The 22886-nt window shown below is 38.5% G+C and overlaps 1 protein-coding gene across 9 annotated transcripts in view; it reads left to right on the top strand.

The window, feature by feature from the left end:
• The window catches only part of CPQ (carboxypeptidase Q), a 549973-nt gene that overhangs the window by 70553 nt on the left and 456534 nt on the right, over window positions 1-22886 (top strand). For 3 of the 9 annotated variants that reach the window (XM_045454131.1, XM_045454133.1, XM_045454132.1), the window contains exon 1: window positions 18884-18907. The exons of 2 other annotated variants lie outside the window; for them this stretch is intronic. The gene's annotated coding sequence lies outside the window, so the exon portion shown is untranslated. Of the gene's footprint in view, window positions 1-18831; window positions 18908-22886 lie in introns of those variants that run through there. 4 more of the 9 variants (XM_045454135.1, XM_045454137.1, XM_045454138.1 and 1 more) reach the window with 2 other exon arrangements.

Raw genomic sequence — 22886 nt, 5'->3', positions numbered from 1 at the left:
AAAGGAAGAATTCTATTTTAATCAAAATTGATAAATATATAATGAATTATCATTAGGGGAAATGAGCATCACATCTTTGGACATTTCTAATCAGAGGCGAGGTGGGCATGTATTAAGACTACTGTAGTGGGAATTTTACTTTGAGTGGGAAGTTGTACTTTAGAACAGTTGCTTGGATTATATGACCATTAAGGTCTGTTTCAGTTTCCATCACCTTGTTGAAACTGTGCCAAAGCTTAACAAGTATATGCCTGTCAAAACTCCCCCTACTTTTTGAAAGTGGCTGCAATGTGAACTTGTCCTTTCTTCACTAAACTTCCTCAACTCACTACAGTGTATGACGTGTACAGGTGGAGTCTTCATAAAATGCTCTTTGATGGTGACTTGATGAAAGTTGACTTGGCCTGTTTAGATAGGAGAAAAATAAGTCATGTGCATTTTACAGAGTGAATGTATAGGTGCAGTATAAGGTTCGTTGATTTGAAGTGCTGGAGCCAAGAAATGCAAAAGCTAAGAGACTTTACTATCAACACACATCCTCATGCTAAAAATCTTAACAGGGGCATCTGGGTGGCTCAGTCGGTTAAGCGTCTGACTTCGGCTCAGGTCATGATCTCATGGTCCGTGAGTTCGAGCCCCCGCGTCGGGCTCTGTGCTGATAGCTCAGAGCCTGGAGCCTGTTTCAGATTCTGTGTCTCCCTCTCTCTGACAATCCCCTGTTCATGCTCTGTCTCTCCCTGTCTCAAAAATAAATAAAACGTTAAAAAAAATAAAATAAATAAAAATCTTAACAATAAAGCCATACCTAATTTCAAATGTGAACATTTAAAAAAATGAAATATTTGAGAGATAGCTTTTAGTAATTAGCTAGCTTACATTGGGGGAGAAACGTATTTCCTTTGTCTCTTGCTTTTTTGGTACATTCTGCCTAACCCTAGAAGAATAAAAAAAATTAATTTCTGTCAGTAATCTCATCAAGTTCCCCCTCCCTCCCCCCCACCCTGCTTCTCTCCACCTTATTTTCTTCATCCTCACTGCCATTCCATCAGTAACCACTTCCCCTTCTTTTAAAGTCCGGCCCACACCATATTTTTTCCAGATGCTTCTAATGACCTGTGCCCCTCTCAAGTGGAAGCTGAAATATATGGAAAAGGATTTTCCACATTCTTGACTTTTGAGTAGTCCTATTAAACCTTGCAAAAGCAATTTCGCAACTGCTTTCTGTATCATCTCTCTGGGTGGGTAGGAAAGATCTCATTATAGCTTTCTGACACATGAGGAAACTGAGGCATACAGAAGCTGTGAATTGCTAAGTAGTTAGTGACAGAGTTGAAGCATCTTTCAGCTTTACAGCTCTAGCAGCCAAATGTTATGTTCCAAAATATTTCCCATGAGTTTCTGATTCTTGGAGTTTAAGTTACGTGGCATGGCTGATACCCGGGGTTTAGTGTACTTGCTTGCAGTTGGCTGAGCTCATTATTTAAATAGGCCAACAAAGTGCTACTCAAAGCCTACTAAATGTGAACACACTTTGAAAAGGGCCTACTATTGAAGTGAATGTGCTGTCACTGCAGCATGAGACCAAAAAAAAAAACACCCAAGAAAATTCTTGCTTTCAGAATTTGACTCTTTGTTGCTATAGATTGGTTGTTTTCATTTCCTCTAGTTGGCCCACATTGACTGTGGATTGTTTTGGGCGTCAGACATTTGTAGCATAAAGATTACTTGGAATTGGGTGCCCAGGGTTCTAATCCTGGAACTTCTGGAGAGAAGATTCATCCCTTTTATTTCCTGGCCTCAGCTTTCTTGCCTGACAGTTGAGGGGTTTGCACCAGGCTGGTGATTCTTGGAATATGGTCTTTGGAGGATCACATGTATCAGAATCATCAGGGCTGCTTGTTAAAAGTCTGAATTCCTGGACTCCACCCAGCCCTACAGAAGTGGAACCGGTGGGAGTGGGACTTAGTTATTTAATTTTCAACAAACTATGTATGTGCCCTGAAGTTGGAGCACTGCTGGATAAGGTAACCTCAGGTTTCTTCTACTCCTGACATCCTATGATTCTCTGAGTGAGAAAGACAAAGAAAGAGCAATTATGTATTTAATTTTGGCAGAAATTTCTTTACTTTTCGTGTGTGTGTGTGTGTGTGTGTGTGTGTGTAAATATTTTTTTGACATACTAAAAGCTGTATGTTTTTAATATATACAATTTGATGAGTTTGGAGCTAAGTATATGCTTGTGAGACCATCACCATAATCAGTGCTATAAACATATCCATCACCTCCAAAAGATTCCTCTTGCTTGCTTGTTCTTTTTCTTTCTTTCTGCCCTCCTTCCCCACTTCTTTTCTTCTTTTTCCTTTCCTTCCCCCCCCCCCCACTGTTCCTTCCTTTTATTTTGTGATAAGAACACTTAGCATTAGCAAATTGTTAAGTATATAATACAGTATTGTTAACTACAGGCATCATGTAGTACAGTAGATCTCTAGGACTTATTCATCATGCATAACTGAAATTTTGACACTTTGACCAACACTGCCTCATTCCCCCTTCCTCCTCCCCCCCCCCCCCCCCCAGTAACCACCTTTCTTCTCTCTGCTTCTATGAGTTTTACTGTTTTAGATTCCTTATACAAGTGGGATCATGTTGTATTCCTTCTTCTGTGTCTAGCTTATTTTACTTAGTATAATGTTCTCCAGGTTCATCCATGTTGTGGCAAATAACATTTGCCACATTTTCCTTATCCATTCATCTTTCTATGGACATTTAGGTTGCTTCCATGTGTTGGCTATTACGAATAATGCTGCACTGACCTGGGAATGCAGATATCTCTTCGAGATTCTGATTTCATTTCCTTTGGATATATACCCAGGAGTGGGATTGCTGGATCATATGATAATTCTATTTTAATTTTTTGACTAACCTTCATACTAATTTCCATAATGGCATCACCAATTTACATTCCCTCAAATAGTACACGTCCTTACCAACATTTGTTATCTTTGCCTTTTTGATAATAGCCATTCTAACAGGTAAGAGATGATACCTGATTTTGGTTTTGATTTGCATTTCCCAGATTAGTGGTGTTGAGCACTTTTTCATGTACCTAATGGTCATAATTGATTACCCTTCTTAATGTCAAAGACTCTAGTTGTTTTAAATTTGTCAGAAATCAACTCATTAGCATGTGATGACAATATGCTATTTTCATTATTTATGTCTGCTTCTCCCAGCTCATCTGTTTTGATCCTGTTTCTTTCCTGCATAGCTGGAGCAACCTTCAGTCTCTTCTCATTCAAGTCCATCTTTTATGCTGCCATCAATTTTTTTAAATCTAATGAATAACAAACACTAAGAAATCCCTCACAGAATTGATATGTAATTTCTTTGTATTATAATAACATTTAATTTCTTAGCATGTCTTACTAGACCTTTTTAGGTATTGTATCATAACTTACCATTGGAGTTTTAGCTCCCCAATTTTCACCCTCATTCATCCAGGAATCCTTCGATTCTCAAACTAGTGTAGGTAACTGATTGCCTAGAGTCATCTTGTTTTGTTTTGTTTTTAAATATGAAATAGCTTTATATTTTAATCTGTTGTTGGATCCAGGGACAAACGTATACACAGAAACTATGCTAAAACATTAAACCATAAGGATTTCTTTTTAAAAAAAAAATTTTAACGTTTATTTATTTTTGAGACAAAGAGAGAACATGAACGGGAGAGGGTCAGAGAGAGAGAGGGAGACACAGAATCCAAAGCAGGCTCCAGGCTCTGAGCTGTCAGCACAGAGCCTGACGCGGGGCTCGAACTCACGGACCGTGAGATCATGACCTGAGCTGAAGTTGGACGCTTAACGGACTGAGCCACCCAGGCACCCCCCCATAAGGATTTCTTAATAAAGAAAACAAGCACGGATTTAATTTGGCTCCTTGAGTTTTTTATTTAATATTTTTGTGTATTTTTACTGTTTGCCATTTATTGCTTTTAGAAAAACTGAAAACAAATAAAAAAATATTTGTGCAGGAATAACTCAAAATTAAGTCTAGTCTATATAATTACTTTAGAAAAAACATTTGTTGCAGCAAGATTGTAACAGCTTTCCATGCTATGATTTAAAAAGTGAAATACCTTGGTTTGGTGTTCTCTGTGAACAGTGCTGAGTAGCAGGGACTATGTCCTTGTGGTTCTGTCTTTCTGGAATGCCTGTCTGAAGCTTCTTCTCTTGAAAAACTTTTACTCATTGTTCAAGATCCAGTGAATTTGTCACCTTCTCTGTGAAGCCTCCTCTGACCCCTACAGATGAAATCACCTGCTCTGTCCTCTGTATTTTCCATGTTACTTGGGATATTTGTCTGTACTTCTTTGTAATTGATTTTGAACTGATGATGGTGATGATGATGATGATGATGATGTTTTTGTTGTTTCTGTGCTGCTTTCTAGGTTATATCTCATTCAGCTTTATACCTAAATGCCTGTATGGGGTCTGATAAAAAGTTGATGTTCAAAAATTGATGTTATATGAAAGCCTTATTTTGATTTAGGTATTTGTTCCTCAAGAAACTTATCCTTCTTACCTTATTTTGTAGTATCTAGAACACAGGTTCTTATGTGTACCCATTTGGCAAACACAGAGTGGCCAAGTGATGTGGCTTCTCCCCTTGCTCTGGGAAGTAGTTCAACTCTGTCAAAGAACAGTCAAGAAAAATTCATATATTGCTAGTGATGTGATGATGGCTATTTGAAAAGCTTGGAAAACTACCTTTTTTAGTTTAATAGACTTGTGTCTGTTCGCAAATCTGGATTGGGGCCAGTGCTCTGATATGTTAATCAGCTAGGATTGGAAGTCAGGAATACGTAATTCTTCATTCTGATCTGAAGAGTGCTTGGATGAATTGTCAATAAACAATGAAGACCTAGGATTGAATGTAAGAGGGAGGAAGAGGCTTGCGGCTTGGAAGGGGTACTCTTCTGCCAGTGTGGACCCTGGACTGTAAGAGGCTTAGTTAGGTCTGGTGAAGAACTTGAGAAGAAAGGAAGTACAAGGGCACAGTAGTCAAGATAGTACTTTAGTACTGGGATTGGCCTGGGTTTGAAGAAACAGGCACTTTTCACTGTTAGTGAGGATAGAAGTGTAAATTGGTACAGCCTTTCTAGAATGCAGCTTTGCAATGCGTATTAAAAAGCTTAAAGGTTATACTGTCTTGTATTACTAATTCTACTTCTAAGAATTTTTCTTAATGAAATAATTAGACAAGTGTACCACGGTGTTTGTACATGGATATTTATTTGGATCCAGTCTAAAAGGACCCCAAATAGAGAATGATGAAACAAATCGATTCATCTATACAAAGGAATTTTATATAGGATTGAAATAATGTAGAGATATATTTATGGAGAAGGAAAGAGGTACATAATATATTGTCAGTTTTTTAAAATATAATTTATTGTCAGATTGGCTTACATACAACACTCAGTGCTCATCCCAACAGGTGCTGTCCTCAATGCCCATCACCCATTTTCCCTCCCCACCCCACCCCTGCCCCCTCCTCCACCCTCAATTTTTTTCTCTGTATTTAGGAGTCTCTTGTGGTTTGCCTTCTCCCTCTCTGTTTGTAACTTATTTTTCTCCTTCCCTTCTTCCATGGTCTTCTGTTAAGTTTCTTAAGATCCACATATGAGTGAAAACATATGATATCTGTCCTTCTCTGACTGACTTTTTTAAAAAGCTGTCTATGAGATCACAGGTCCATTATGATTAATTTTTATAATGTATAATATATATATTGGTACCAAACAACTACTGAGAGTTATACAGAGAAGTTTTTTCTTTTTATTTATCTTGATGTTTCAAATTTTCTACAGAGAGCATATAATACTTGAGTTATAAAGGGATAATAATTTTTTTTTCAAAATTATTACATATAAAAAGGATAATTCCTTCAGACTGGCATTTTCCAGACTGAATGCATAGTGGTTGGAAAAGAGTAATTGTAACATACATTTTAGCATATTAAATACTGAGTGAGTGGGCAAACAACTTTACTCCCATCTTGGTAGTAGTAGTTCTTCTTAGGGAGATACTACTGAATTTTATTCATTCATTCCACTAGAACTGCTACCATGGGATAGCTGCTTTGATTCCTGAGATCTTTCCTTCTTCCATGGTTTTCAGATACCAGCATGAGGTTACCTCCCTTCCTTGGTTGAGACTGTGCTCCTTTCTTTGAGTGCTGCTGGTATATTTCTGGCTGGCCGTTAATTCTATTTGTTCATTTCATTAAAGGTTTTGAGAGTCAGTTTTCATGACCCCATATCATTCCATTATTTTATCCTGTAGTCCTTCCAGTGCTATTAGGTTTAGAAAATTCTTCCTCTATAAAATCTGGCAAATACTTACCTATTGTGTTTCAAAAACATATTTTCATTTAATTCTAAATTTTATTTGAAATCTATTTTGTGTGATTGAGGTGAGATCATACTTTTTTTCTCCCAAAATACTTAGCCAGTTTTACACAAACCATTGATGGAGTAATCCATTTTTTTCCATATTGGCTTGTGATATGTACTTTGTCATATATTAAGTTAAATAGATAAATAGTCCTATTTGTTTTGTTGCATTGAAATATTGGTTCTTAACACCAGCATTATACTGTTTTGACTATTAAAGTATTAAAATACAGTTTAACATATTTTTTCAATGCTTTTATTCATTTTTAAGAGAGAGAGCATGAGTGGGGGAGAGGCAGAGAGAGAGGGAGACACAGAATATGAAGCAGGCTCTAGTCTCTGAGCTGTCAGCACAGAGCCTGATGTGGGGCTCAAACTCGTGAACTGCGAGATCATGCCCTGACCCAAAGTCGGACACTTAACCAACTGAGCCACCCAGTTGCCCCATATTTAACATCTAATTTGGGTATATTTACACTGGTTTTACTTTAAAAATATATACCTATCTTCACACGCAAGGATTGACACATACCATACTTAGCATTATGTTAAAAATGTAGATTTTCTTTGGAATGTTTGACATTTTCTATTATTTTTTTCTACCCCTTTGAGGGCATGTTCTATGTTTCCATTTTCTTAGGTTTTTTCTTTCAGTGTTTTGCTTAAGTAATTTATAGTTTATTTATTATTATTAAGTTTAAGTTATAGCTATTGTGAATTGTACCTTCTCCTCATTACATTTTCTAATTATTTCTAGTATATAGAAAATGTAATTTGGATATATGTTTTATAATTAGCCAATCTGTTAACATGTTATTTTAGTTGTAATAGTTTTTTGATTCTCTTATATCATCTTGTGCAAATAATCAATAATTTCTATTCTCTTTTCAAATATTTATATATCTTGCTTCTTTTCTTGAACGTTAGTTGGGATCTTGGACATCCTTACCTTCCTCCTGATTTTAATGAGAGCAGCTTTAGTAATTTGTTGCTAAGAGGTACTGGCAATTAGTCTAAGAGAGATACGGAAATATACTTTGCTTCCTAGTTTACTATGAGAGGCTTAAAAATCAGAAAAAAAAATGTTGGATTTTATTAGGCGATCTTTTGTCCTTTTTTGACAATTATGTGCTCTTTCTTGTTTGACCTAGTGATGTGATGTGTTATATTAATATATTTTCTAATATTAAGTAATCCTTGCATTCCTGAGGTAATCCCTACTTGATTGTGCTGGCTTATTATTTTAATATACTTTGACTTAATTTCACTGGCTCCTTATTTAGGATTTTCATATTGTATCTATAAGTGAATATTTTCTGGAGTACCATTTTTTGAAGTGTTTTGTAAGAAAGAATATTATGAGGAAAAATATAGTTCCATGGTCAGATGCATTTGAGAAAGGCAAATTAAAACATTTAAGCAAATTTCTTTGCTTCTGGCTTCTCAGAGAATTTAATATGCTAATACATGCTGTGAATCTCTGAGAGTGTTTTCCAAACTAACCCACAATAGACCACCCTCCCTCAGAAAGTGAAGCTAATTTCCACAGAAACCTCTTTGAAATATACTAGTCATTGTCATATTTTGGCATCAGAATTATGTTAACTTCACAGAGTGAATTGGGGTAGCTTTTCATAATTTTATAAGCTCTGCAGTAGATTATAGAATGTGGATATTAATCAATTTCTTGAAAACTTGAAAGGCCTTGCCCATAGCATTGTCTGGGCCAAGAATCAGTGTAGCAAATTGTCCCTTGGTAACATTTGCACTGTCTTCCACGGATATTCAGCTTTCCTATCCCACTGAATCAATCTTATTATTTAATATTTCTACAAATTGTTCACTTTATTGAGATTCCCATTTTGTTAAAATATAATTGTGGGTACAATTCTCTTAAATTATTAAGGCATGTTGACTTACCTGTTGATAAAAAAAAAATGAAATGAGACGATCTATGCCTAATGTTTGACACACAGTGCCTGGCACTTAGTGAAGGGTGAACTCTTATTTCCAATCCCCCTTTTTTTAACTTTGTTTCTTTCTTTTGCATTTGGATTTGTCATAACTTTGTCCATTTAAAAACTCTTTTCCCAAATTACCACCTGTTCCACTTGTTTCCTTATCTCCTTTTCTACTCATCTATTTATCATTTCATGATTTATTAGTTTCCTGCTTAGATTATCATTTTATTCTTCCTGCTTGGCTTGCTGTTGTTTTGCTTTCTCTTCTAGCTTTGTGAGTTGATGGGTTCATTTAAAACAAAATTCGTGGCTAGTAATGAAAATATTTAAGCTATAAATTTGATTTAAAAATACCTCTGTATTTTGTGGTCCTTCGTGCGTGTGCTGCAACATTCAGAGAATCCAGAAGGGCTCACAGAGAAAAGCAGGTCTCCTTCCATCTCCTGCCCCAGTGTTCTAGGGCCTCACCAGAGGCAGCCCCTGTTCCCAGAGCCCCGGTCATCCTTCCAGAGTTACTCTAAGTGGATTTGGCTTTTGAGTATTGCTTTATCAGGAATGCTTCCATTTTTACTTGGTTATTATTTTCATTAGGGTTAAATAGGCTCTACTTTTAATTTAAATTTCCCATTTGATACAGTAATAGGAGAGTGGCTTTGAAACTCTTTTTCACAGGATATTAAATTATTTTGTTATTCATTTCTACTTTTATTGCATTGTGATTAGAGAATGTAGTCTCTAATTTTATACGGTTTGGAATTTATAGTGTTTGAAAGTCCTGAAATTTACCATGTGAGCAATTACATGGTCAATGTTTAGAAATATTTAGATATTTAAAAATGTATCATCTCTAAAGGCACAAAGTATATAATTATTATTTTAAAATAAGTTTTATTTATTGTGGCTTACTTGATCTATTATTATAGAATGTGATAAATTACTTCCCCACTCTCAAGTTGAGCTTTTGCGATGTTTATTTACATTCCTGATAATTTTTGTGTTTTATATTTTATTCCCTAATATTTGTAGTGTAAGTTTGATGTTTCTCATATGTATTCTGGATAGTAACTTTAGTTCTTTAAAAAAAAATCCTGGTGCACCTGGGTGGCTCAGTTGGTTAAGCAACTGACTCTTGAGTTTGTCTCGGATCACAATCTCACGGTTGGTGAGATAGAGCCCCACATCTGACTCTGTGCTGACAGTGCAGAGCCTGTTTGGGATTCTTTATCTCCCTCTCTCTCTCTGCCCCTCCCTCCCCTCCGTCTCTCTCAAAATAAATAAACATTTAAAAAATTTTTTTAAATCCTGAAAGTAACACCTATACCAGGAAGTAAGAATTCAAAGAGGATGGAAGGACATCAAATGCAAAGTAAAATTTTCTTCAGACTCTCCACCTGTATTCCACACTTTAGCGGTAGTTACTTTTGAATATATTTTACTATTTTTATTTCTTCTGGTAGTTACTTTCATCATTCTAATATATTTATATCTTTCATTCTTAATTTATTAACTATGGATATTATCTATGCTTTTCAATATGAAAAATCGGTTTCAGTTACTTATACCCTTACCTCTCCTTCTCAGATCCATCCCATTATTTTTTTCATAACCTTTACAATTAAAAAAAATACTTAAACTCCAACTTCTTGTTTCATCAACTTAGAACACTTTTTGGCTCTTTGATACTCAACATCGGGAAATGAATTTCCCAGTCAACATCATTTGCATGTCTCTTTCTTTACCATCCAACTTCTGTTAGCTCTGTTACCACTTTTATATGATCAAGGTTTAGGGAATTCTCTTCTTTAGGTATGAAAAATCTTCCATACTTTGTCAGTAGGTTGACTCTGAAAGTTAAAAGCTGATAGACAGCATTTTTATATAATAGTGATGTAAATATTCACTACATATTTGGTAGGAATATTGGAATATTGAGAAGATAATGCAATTCCACACCTATACCCCTTCAAGGGGGAATGATCCAAAGGTCAAGGATAAATGGATTCTCTCTCTTTTAATATCCCATCAATTACTCAGGCTTATAACCATGATTTAACTTGTTTCATATTTGGACTGTTTTTAGAAAAAAAATTTTTTTTCTGGAGTTTCAATTGTCTTTCTTCTTGACAAAAGAAATACATGCCTTTCCATCATAATTACTAGTATCTTGCAACTGTTAGTCATAGTATTTGTTGAATGCTTTAGTATGTATTGACCTATTTATTTCTTGGTATGTCTAGAGCTATCATCCTGGGATTTTTCTTCGTGCCACTTCTGGATTAGTTCCATTCTTTCTCACATCCTGTATATTCTCTTTTTGTATTCATCTCCTTAACCCCTGTGGTACATATTGAAGTGATTTTTGCCCCCAGAAGATGCACGTTGACAGTAAACTTTCTGGGTCCATGCTTTTCTGAAAGCGTTATAATTTTGACCTCATGCTTGACTAATATTTTGCTAGGTGTAGAATTCTAGATTTAAAATGTTTTCCTCTTAGCAATTTGAAGGCATTGCTCCTTTGTCTTTTAAAATGTACTTTTTCTGGTAAAAAGTCTGATGCCAAGCTTATTCTCTTTACTTTCTAGGTAAACTGAATTATTCCTTCTGGAAGAGTCTAAGATTTTCTTTTTAACTTCAGTATTCCATATTTTCCCAAATGTGTCTAAGAATTGCTTTTTTATATTCATCCTAATGACCATTTCTAGGTACTTTCAACCTAAGTACTGATACCTCTTCAGGTTTGAAAAATTTTATTCTATTATTTCCTCAGTTATTTTCTGTTTTTATTTGTTTCTTTTTTCTACTATTATTTCAGTGGGTTTTAGGATGGGTTATTTCAGATGGGTTTTAGGTTTTTAGGATATATAAGTAATCAGGCTGCTTCCTGAACTGGATGTCTGCATTATAAATTTTTCAATATTAAGTGATATTTTTCTGTTTAATAATTTTTGTATCTTATGCAATTTTTGCATCTATTTTTTGTTTAATTATGTTTTGTATTTACAATGCCATTTTACCTTTTTTATACTTTTTCCTGGGATAGCTTGATTCAATGTATTAGTTTATACCTCATTTTCTTTTAGGTTTGTCATTTGCAAACAGCATTGAGTTGGATTTAATGCTCACTACCAGTCCCTTAATACTGTGACTTTCCTCTTCATTAGTTTATAATTTTGATTAGACCTGCAGTCAGAATGTCTTTAAATAATATTCTTAGGAAGTGTAGATATGTCATAATATTTGCTGAGCACATTCACACTTGAAAATATTGTTCTCATGCCTTGGGACATGCACTGTAACTTAACTGGGTGTCAAATTCTTTGGACACAGATTTTTTTTGCCTCTAAAATCTCTTTATAAATTGATGCCTGTTGGGACACCTGGGTGGTGCAAACAGTTAAGCATCCAACTCTTGATCTCAACTCAGGTCATGATCTCACGGTTTGTGAGTTCAAGCCCCGTGTCCAGCTCTGTGCTGATGGTGCTCAAACTGCTTAGGATTCTGCCCTTCCTCTGCCTGTGCGCTCGCTCTCTCTCTCTCTGTCTCTCTCTCTCTCTCAGAAACAAAACAAAACAAACAGCAAAACTTAAAAAAATCGATACCCATTGGTTCCTGGTATTTAGTATGGGGGAAGTCTGAGACCAGCCTTTTGCTCAGTTCCTCTCTTTCCCTCTGTATTTCCCTTCGTAGCAGTCGTTCTGTGGCCCGGATCCATGTGTTTGTGAGTGATTGTTTTCACACTGAAATTCAGAAATTTATCTAGATATGATTCTTTCAATAATTTTCACTCAAACCGGAACACTGTCTCTTCATTTTTATCTCTTCTCCTTAAGTTGAGAAGTTTTATTTGATTTTTGTTTTTAATCCTATTTTTTCACTCCAGCATATCTATAGTAGGTTGGATATGTATTCTCTATTCATCCTACTCACCATCTCCTTTCCATAGCTTCTGTTTCTCTGTGTTCTATGAGAACTTTCAACCTTGTTCTCTGTATCTCTGCTGTCCATATAGTCTGTAGGACCAGCAGTTTCAGCATCACCAGGAACTTGTTAGAAATGTAGAATCTTGGGGCGCCTGGGTGGCGCAGTTGGTTAAGCGTCCGACTTCAGCCAGGTCACGATCTCGCGGTCCGTGAGTTCGAGCCCCGCGTCAGGCTCTGGGCTGATGGCTCAGAGCCTGGAGCCTGTTTCCGATTCTGTGTCTCCCTCTCTCTCTGCCCCTCCCCCGTTCATGCTGTGTCTCTCTCTGTCCCAAAAATAAATAAACGTTGAAAAAAAAAAAAAGAAAAAGAAATGCAGAATCTGGCTCCATTCCAGAACTGCTGAATCAGAATTTCTATTTTAACAAGATTCTTACGTGATCCATGTCCGCTTGAAGTTTGGGCAGCCCTGCTCTATCACAAATTCTGTTTTCTACGATGTCACTCTGTTCTTCATTGTTGTTAATATGTTTTTAAAATCAATCCTGATTATATTTTGGGTTTTCTTATATCTTCATATTTTAGCCAGTTCTTTTGCGAGTTTGTTCTCTAATTATTGTGCTCTGATCTTGTTTCATAGAGGTAGTGAGCTTTCATATCTCTATGAAGACAAGAAGATATGGTTTTATTTTTCACCTGTTTTAGAAAACCGTTTTTAGAAGTTTCTCTTTCTTTGAGGCTTCAGACTATTATCTATTTTCTCTTTGGCTGGAGTTTTTTCCTTTTCTTTCCCCATAAACTCATTGTTGGCCCTTTTTCTACTCTTTCACTCTTGAGAGAGATCTTGTGATATCTAGTCAGGTTTTGTGTTTATTAACCAAGAGAATAGGTGAATTATTTTCACTCTACTTGCTTGTTCTACTCAGATTTAACCTAAAAATTTAATTTGATGTTTCCTTTTTTATTTTTATGTCTAACGGGCATTTATCTATCATGGATTGGAGTGGAATTAGGATTACAGTTAATATCCTCCTAATAAACTCTTGCATTTTTTAAAACTATAAGGTTACATACAATTTCCAGTTACTTAAATAGCACACAACACCAAATATTCCTTCACATGTCCTCTAGAATGTGAATTCTCTCTGTCTTTGCGCATATTTACAGAGCTTTTACTAAAAAACTCAGCTTCCACCTTTATTCATTATCTTGCTAAACTGGGAGAGCTGAGGTCTCTTGGCCAAAGGAGAGTAGGCAGAGCTGATGGGACAAGACAGTTGGTTGGGGTGGGTCTGCACGACTGCCCGAGAGTCCCTGTAAAAGTGGATGCTGCTCCCCATCTTTCTGACCACTGCAGCCCCCTAGGTTCTGAAATTTGGTGTAGACTCTGGGGGTGATAAAAATCTTTTCCTACATTCTTTGGGACCATTCTTACTATCTGGTTGTGAGGATGAAACACATGATGTATGGTCTAAGAATGTACTTCTTAACCCGCTCCTACTGATGCTGTACTAAATGGAAATTTTATGCTCATAGTAAATGGCTCTTCCTTCTGATCTTTGGCATTCTGTATTTTGCCAGTTGTGTGTGTGTGTGTGTTTGTGTGTGTGTGTGTGTGTGTGTGTGTGTGTGTGTGTGTTGCATGTGTCATTTTTATCATGAGAAGTAAGGAAAAGCCCTATCATGCACATCTAGCCTGTTACCATGTTAAGATGTTAAACCATTAGCCCAGTTACTGAATTTGATGAGCGAGGCATCTCAGGTGGTTTTTGGTTTTCTATGTAGTTGTTGTTGTTATTGTTGTTGTTGTGATTATTATTATTATTTTGCTTTTCATATTTTGTGTTTATTTTTGTTTTTTAATTCATCCTCAGGGGCTGAATCCTCTCTCACTTAACTCATTTTTTGTCCTCTCCCAACCTTTTTACTCCAGAAGTCCATTATGAGTCTTCTTACTGCTTCTATGTCCTAGCTTACCATTTGCCCACTTGTACTGATAATGACTTCAGGTACTGTATCACCAATTAGACTGTGAGCCACTTCCTTGAAGGTGGGGTCTCAGTCTTACCTCATTGTATTCCCCATATGGTAGATGTTGAATACGTATGTACCGGTCAGCTTCGTCAGGGGATAGGAATGAGCTCCTACTCCTCCATTCTTCCACCCAAGCTACACCCTGGAAAAGGACGGAGTTTGAGCAGTATTTCCTAAGGAGAATTTGGAACCCAGACAGCTCCTGTGGTGACCTCATCCCCTTGCTTCCTAGTCTTTTGCAGGGGGAAATAATGTGCTACCTCGTCGTGTCTCCTGGGACCAAGCCAGCGAGTGTGCTGTTCCAGAGCCCCGCTGGATGGGCTCCTTCACCTTGTTCCATCTCTGTCCTACCTTTAAGCCACCTTCAGGGGCCTCAGCCTATTCTCTGGTTTCCTTTCCTCCCTTTTGCCCAAACCTCCAGTGAGAGAAGAAGAGATTTTAGTATTAGAAAAATGGGCTGTTGAATTCCAAAGTCAGAAATAGACCACATAAATATGTATGAAGCATTAAAACCCTTCTTTGAAGTGTGATTTCCTGACTAATGGATGCTTCTGGGTTGATTTTTTTTTTTCACTCAGTTAAGCCCTGTTCAGACCAACTTGCTTTTTGGGTGAACTTAAGAACGTTATGATTAGCGTCCATTTCTGCACTGTCTTTCACAGAGTGCTTTTCTGTCCGTTATTTTATTTGATACTTCCAACAATGCTGTGAAGGATGGTGAGAGTTTATTCTCATTCCATTTTGTGAATGAGGAGAAGATTTGTCCAAAGTCATGTGGTGTCTAAGGGCAGCATGCTGATGAGAGGCCATGTCTTCAGCCGGTAAGATGAGAGCACGCTGTTTATCCCTGTTAGTGACAGGAAATGATTGCTAACATTGAGTATTTACAATACACCAGCTGCTGTGTTAGGCACTTTGTATATATTTTGTCATTTAATACTGTTTGGTAACCCTGAAAAGCAGGCCACTACTATTAGCCCCCCATTACACACAAGGAAACTGCAACTTAAAGAGGTTAGGTAGCCTGGTCAAGGTCACACAGCTTGTCCTGGTGGAGCTAGAGTTTGAAATCAAGTTTCCTTGATTTCATAATCCAACCTCCTAGCTACTTGACTTCCTCTTCACTTTATTGGTCAAGCCAGCATCGCTTTTAAAAGCCTGTTTCGTTTCTTATGATTTCCTGAGTTGAGATTACAAACCCCATTCTCCTTCCTGTGACTCCTATAGGTCTGGGGCTTACTGTCAAGGGCAGGAATGGGAGCTGCATGGAGAAGAAGGGTAGAGCAAGTGAAGGGAACAAACACCTGCTAAGCAACTATCATATGCCCAGTGGCTGTTAGAAATCTGTTTCATAAGAACTCTATACGTCTGGTATCATCATTCCCATTTAATGGAGGAGGAAACACAGATTCAGAGAATTTGTGCAAACTTGTAAGTAGAAGAGTCAAGACTTTTGCCCAAGTCTACCAGTGATGATATTCTAAGAGTGAATGAGAAATATTTCTCAGAGGCCTAAAGAGAACTTTAACCAACAGAGATGAATTTAGCCCCTGCTGGTCATAAAAGGCATTATAGTTGATATTCTGGAGCCCCATAAAGTACTCTGTGAAGGAACTCATAAGAGAATCCAAAGAGAAGAAAAACTGTGTTTTAGGCTGGATTGCTAGGCTTATATCACAATGCCAGCAGGCCTTTGACTGAAGTACATAGGAACCGTGATTTAACCAGCAAAACACACTGGTAAACATCATAATAACACACACATTTAGGAAAATGATGTTTTTAATTTTAAATGCTGTGCAGCCTTGCCTTATATAGTCAATGCTAGGAAGTTGTGGTATACCAGGAAATGGTTTACATTTTAGGCTTCAGGCAAAAATATGGAACTTGTAATCATGTCAGAGAGAGGCAAAATCTTCTAACAAGAAAAACTAAAGCTATAAAAGTCTCAGTTAGGATATGTGTCAATTAAACTGTTGTGTGGCTGAGCATTCTGCCTGAAACTTCATAGGGAATAAGCAGCTGCTAGTGACTTTTGAGTAAAACCCTCCCTTCCAAATCTTCAGTTCCCTGTTGCCAAAGTGCAGAAGCTGTGGGTGACAGGTGTTTTCCTGCTTTTTCTAAGGCCTTCCTGGTCTGAGGTGGTTTTGAGCTAGGAAGACTGGCTTGACTGGGTTTTCAGCTCAGGGGAAGACAGCTGCGTGTCTGCCTCTGATACCCACAAGCCCACCTGAAGTCTGTGATGCCGATCAGAAGCCCATACGCTGCCATGAAGATACAGAGCCTCACACGTGTGACTCGCCACCTCCAGGAGCTGGGCTTTCTGCACCTTGTATGCAGCATCCCTCAGTTTCCTCCCCTACAGCCCTGGACTGACTTCTCCAGTGGGGAGCCCCTTCTGTAGGCTCTATGGGGTGAGCAGGGGAGCGAATGCCTTGCCCCAGGGCACTTGAGTGGAAGGGAGGGAGGATGAGATTGGAGTTTCTTCTTTTCTTTGTCCTTCCTCGCTCTGAGAAAGGTGGCCTAGACCACAGCAGTAGTACAGAGAACTGGCTGTGTGGTCCCTGATCTGGATGCAAATCATGATTCTGTCCCTCATTTACTATATGACCTTGACCTCGTCATTTATCTTCTCTAAGCCTCTTTTCCATCTATCACAGAGTTGTTGTAAGGATTAAATGAGATAATATGATATTAAGTCCTTAGGAATTGATAAAGATTAGATATTATTATAACTGTTAACCTCCATTAATAGCATCAAACCTTGGGGCTAGTCAGGGCTTAGGCTCTTTACTGTTTGTGTGACAACATATTCATAACCAACGTGCTATTCCAGCCCTCTCCTGAATGCGGCAGAGTTAACTGGCTTACTTAGGCCTTGAAACAAATGGAATTTATCAGCTAGCTGCAGACCCTCATGTGCTACTTGTTCTTGATAGCAGGGAAGGTGTGTGCATGCCTGGGAGAAGGGCCTTGTCCAAACTATTTGCTCAATAGCTGTGTTATCACACTATCACGTGCTGGTGTGGCATTATAGGAAGTCTATCCTGGATGTTTATTATATGTTATTTTTAGCTGGAGTTTATTTTTCTAGGGAAATAAGAATTTCATGTTTTAGAATTGACAATTATTCTGTACAAGTAGTTTATGTCCACAGAAATTCCAAGTTCTTATCTTTTATGTTTGGTCCCAAGGCAGTGTGTGTGTGTGTGTGGGGGGCCTGAACATTGGAACCCAAAAAAGCATGGTCTTAGGTGGGTCAGAGCTGGGTTCAAATGTGAGCTCTGGTATGTACCAGCTCTGAGAGCCTTAATTTCCTCATGTGTGAATGCAAATAGTACCTATCTAATGGGATTAAAAGAGAAAAAAAATATTGCAAAATACCTATCTCATTATGCAATGCATATATATATAGCCTCTCAACAAAAGTTAGTGTGGTTATTTTGGGCAGATACAAACATCCTGTAAATAAAATCCAGTGGCTTCTACTTTTTATTCTTTAGGACCCTGTGTTTTTTTACAGAAACATCTTAGAAACCACAAAGAAAGGTGATGAGGGACTAAGGAAACAGGACCCAGGATCCTTGTCCCCTTCAAAAGGAGCTCTGCTTTTATCTGTTCTCTACGTAGGTGCTGTGCATAAGTGTTTTTAAAGGGAAAAATGCTTAAAAGGTGATTGAAGTCCAAGTTATCCACTTTTCCTTTATGGATCATCCTTTCAGTATTATATCAATTTATCAGATTGTGTATTTGATATATGTGTAGTTTATTGTACGTTAATTATACCTCAGTAAAGATGCTAAAAAATTTATTGAAAGCAGTTGGACTAACGGTGTGAAGAATCAGAGAATAAGGTGAAAAAATACAGGAGGGTTAGCCATCAGCTTTCAGGCCTATTTGAATGTCCGCTATCTCAACAGCATTGGCGGGATTGTTTTTCTTGTATTCTTTAGGAAATACCCAATCCAGACAGTCAGTCGGAAGACTGAGAAGAGATCTCTCACAGTGTTGGTAGCCCTAAAATACAGCATGGAACCGTACAAATGCCAAGACAAATTGAGAAAGGTTGAGCTTTTTCTATAGAATTAAGTACCTTTGAATTACATGCATGTTCAGCGTGGTTCTAGTTGCTAGAGGCTACTTTTTTTTTCCAAGTCCACAATTTGCTATCCCCATTGGGTATGGAATTCAGTAAAACTAGCTTTTGCGCATGCCTTTATTAAAGTCTGTACCTAGATGTGTTTGGAACAAGGGTGAACAATAACTGGAAGCAGATTTACTGCAGTCTGGACTCAGTTGTTAGGCTGGCTTCTTTTTGCTGGTTTTCTGGGTTGATTAGACTTTGCTCACTGATGGGGCTTCAGGGGTCACAGCTGAGGCAGAGCCACCCTGCTCTGGACTTGGACTTAGTACAGACATTCCTGGTGGTCAAGTCATGTATTTTCTACTTTGGAAACAGGCATTGGAACAGGATTGCTGGAACAATTGCATGGGTTCTATGGTGCAGAAACCATAATGACTTCCAACAACATGGGCTAAGGTAATTTGGCTCTCTTTTTGTTCTCATCTCTAAAAGAAAGAACCCACCAAAGTTCAGAGCATCTTAAACATTTTGAAGTTGTGACTTTGAGTGTGAATAATTGGTGTCTGTGGGACCCTGAGAGTGAAAGCAGGGCTTACCAGTGTTTCTCATTACTTTACAGAAAAGGACCTGGAAAAAACCCAACATTCATTTTCAACCAGGGAATAGCGAGTACTACAGAGCTGTATAGTCACTTGCATTTAAACACCCTATTTTACAAGTCCATAACTATGTTCCACAAGGCAGCATTAGTACCACGGAGACCATGGAGGAAGAGTTTGAGAGGATGACATGTATAGTTTTCATAACTACTCTTTTTCATTTCACTAAGCGCTTGGTGAAATTAAAATTCCAGCAGTATTATTCAGAGATGGCATGGGATGGTGGGTTCTCATCTCTGGCCCAGCGTTCCTCGAGCACACATAGACCAGGCATTGTACGTAGCACTGAGGCATACTGAAGGCGTAGCCTCTGCCTTCAGTGAGCCCTCAGTCTAGAGACAGAGACCCAGAAATTAACAGGAATTACAATGCAGAATGTTATGTACCGTGGAGAAAGTACCGTGGAGAATACAGCAGTTTGAAGGGTCCCCCAACCCAAACTTTGAGGGTCAGATAGGGCTTTTCAAAAGGTGAGTCAAGTGAAAAACAGGGTTCTACCTCTTACTACCCAATTGACCATGAACAAATCATGTTCTCTGAGCCTCTGCTTTGGTAGTAATAATATCCCTCAATGGTTGCTTATGAGGATTAAATCAGATGATATCTATCTATCTATCTATCTATCTATCTATCTATCTATCAGATGAGATATACATGTATATATGGAAGCACACAGCACAGTCTCTTGCTAGGGCAAAGGGAGATGTTGGTTTTCTTCCTTTCTCCTTCCCTCCTGCCTCTGTCAAGTGAGGAACGTGACTTCCAGAGCAGGCTATGCAGAGGCAACTTCTGGAGGGTTTTCTGTCACTTGGTATTTATCTTCCTGCTTCCAAATCATTAGAATCTTTTCCCTCTCATGCCGGTCTGGCCTGTGCTCATGCACAGTACAAGGTGTTGCGTGTCCTGCCTGTGACACTTCATGAGGAGAAGTGGCAAGCCTCTGAGCAAGTGCTGGAGGAGAGAGAAGATGGGGAACAAATGCAGCACCGTGGGGCTGTATGGGACAGAAGAACAGTGTGGTCATTGAGTAAGGGAGGGACAGGCAGCAGCCACCATCTGAGAGATCGTCGTAGTCCTTTCGTGGAGAGAGAAGAGGAAAATCATCTTCTAGTAAGAAATCAAGGTTGCTCTGTATCTATGTGTCTTGCAAGTGGTACAATGTTCCTACTCTTGGCCACGTCTAGCTCCTATAAAAGCAAATCGGGAAACGGCTTTTGGAGGACACTCTGACTGGTCAGCAGGAACTCCTAATGCATGGAGACAGTGCAGAGAACTTCCCAACAAGCTGGGCTTGTTGTGTTTCCCCCCACCTGCCCCGTGCTTCCTTTTGTTCTTTTTTCTGCGCGCTCTTTCCTTCTGAAGATGACTTTGCTTTTTCCAAGCCCAAATCACCTTCTCATGTTGCAAATCCACCTAACCTTCAGCCTTTTTTTTCTGCACAGCTGTCACAACAAACTTCCCCTCATCTGCTACTAAATGTATCAGACACTGTGGTGCAGGCTGTGAGTTGCCGACTCATTACCCGGGGGCTTTCCAATAGAATCTGATGTTATCCAAAACTTCTCATCTGTTTCAAAGGGTACAATTTCCTGCATTCTCTGGAGGGAAATCAAACGCACTACATTTAGGAAATAGGCCGATCCTTCACAGATTTAGTAGACCTCTAGGCAATTATGGGGTGATTATTCCAAACTGAGTGTTTCCTCACCTCATTTCCTATAACAATGACTTGGGTGACCTGACTATGGGCTTTTCATCTTTCGAGTGAGAGATTGGGAAGTAAGTCACAAAAATTGAGATAAGCTGGGGTTCCTTTGATTTCTCTCTGTCCTCCTCCTAAGCATCTTCTGCCTCTCCCCAGAGGGAACCAGTTCTCTTCCCCCCTACTTCTTTTGCTGTCTCCGTCTGGGATCCAAGAATCTTTTTCTTTAAGCCTGTCTTCATAATCCTTTAAATCATACATTTTATCTCCTGATGAATGTGATTCTCTTTTTAAAAATTGCTTCTTGGATTTTAGAAATTGCCCATTAAGAAAAATCACTCTCAGCTGGTTTCTGTGCTTCTGTATAGCTCTTTTCAACTCACTCCTCACCTCTGGACTGGGATGTATTTTCCCCCACGGCCTTGGTTCCACACTCCAAGCTCATCTCTCGCTAAGTGTCTCCCTAATTCCTTATTTTTTTTTCTTTAGGTTACCTTTTTAATTTCCTGCTGTCAAACATCTGCTGTATCACCTTGCTTTCCCCACTTCCTAGAAAACTTGTTTTATGAGTGCTCTTTTCCCCAGCATAATGTTGCTTGCTGTGTACTGATGCAGTGCTACAATGGTTTTATTTTGCATTGACTGATTAAGCACTTTGAATAATTGTTTCAGCTCCATTACTGTGAATCTATTTGGCTTAACTCTTTTCTTTTGCCACCTTTGATTAATGTCTGCCCATTGGGACAGAGAGGAATCAGTGCATTAATTTCCCCTCGACACCGTTGAGAAATGCTCTTTTTCCTGTGCAAGAGCCCAAAGCAGCAGATGCGCGCTGCCGTGCAGGAGGAGGGAGCTTGTGCTGTTGTAAAGTGAGAATGTGTGTGCTCTCAGCCAGTGTTTGCTGATGGTACTATGTGGCAGCCATCTCATAGCAGAGAGCAAATGTTAGGATTTGGGGAAAGGCAGACCGACATATCAGATTTTAAAACGGACTGGTGAATCTCTGTTAACAGTGGATAGCTGCATGGTATTTTCTTTTTGAGCTCGTGAAACTTAACAGCTGTTTAGCGAAGCAGTATTTTCATATATGTCCGTTTGACAGGTTTAATAGCAAATTTTGCGGTAAGTGGCTTTCTGAACAGGCCTCCCTGGCTTGGGCTGTAACAAGAACTGCGTTTGCAGCAAGATTCATTGAGGGTCTCTCTGCTTTCGTGTTTATGGGATGGGGGAGTCTGGCTAAAGCGAGGGAAACTGAAAGGTATGTTCCAAAGGAAATTACTAATATCTCTACCAGAGTGTTCCTTGGAACTTGTTATTAACCAGTTCAAGGAAAGATACATGGGGTAAGCACGCTGTTTAGCAATAAAAACACATTAGTACAGTCAGCTTACTGTAACCCTATATTGGTGAATGGTAATTAAATCTATATATCTCTGGCTTTATAGTTTTCTGCAGCTGACTCTCTGGAAGATTTCTGCACTTTGTCTGATTCAAGGAAGGCCATATTCTCTCCCCTGCCTCTGGAAGAGGCTGCTGTGCCTTGTAATAGCTTTTTAATATCACCAGATCGAAGACAAATGCTTCGCTGGTTTTATTGGCAGAAATAAAACACTTCCTATTACTCTTATGTTGGGGGTCCAAGTCCTAGAAAACTAGAACTTTACGAGGCTACAATCCTATTTCCTTTCATCCCTTTTTTCAGTTCTTCTGGATCGTAGGGCCTCAGAATTACTAATGTCTAGGGTTACCCACTTTGTATTTGGCTCCAAAGGGGTATAAACTGCATTCGTCATGATTTATCTGTGTTTTTATTGATTACATGTGCTTGTTATGGCTGCTGACTGGGCATGCGCATTTGTGGCTGAGTCGCAGATCTGAGACCCCTGTTCTCAAAAGCATCTACCCTCACGGTCAGCCTGGCATCTTTAGCTAACAAAGAGACCAAGAGCAGTCTTATAGCCTCTTTGAATTTCAGTACAGATTTTTCAAGCCAAGGATACAAAGTTTGTCTGAGGGTTCATGGTTGATTTCATTTATTGGAATGTTAATCATATTGTTTTACTTAAGCAGCATG

The sequence above is a fragment of the Leopardus geoffroyi genome, chromosome C3 (assembly GCF_018350155.1).
Source record: "Leopardus geoffroyi isolate Oge1 chromosome C3, O.geoffroyi_Oge1_pat1.0, whole genome shotgun sequence".
Lineage (NCBI taxonomy): Eukaryota > Metazoa > Chordata > Mammalia > Carnivora > Felidae > Leopardus > Leopardus geoffroyi.
This window is presented reverse-complemented; position numbering and strand designations above follow the sequence as displayed.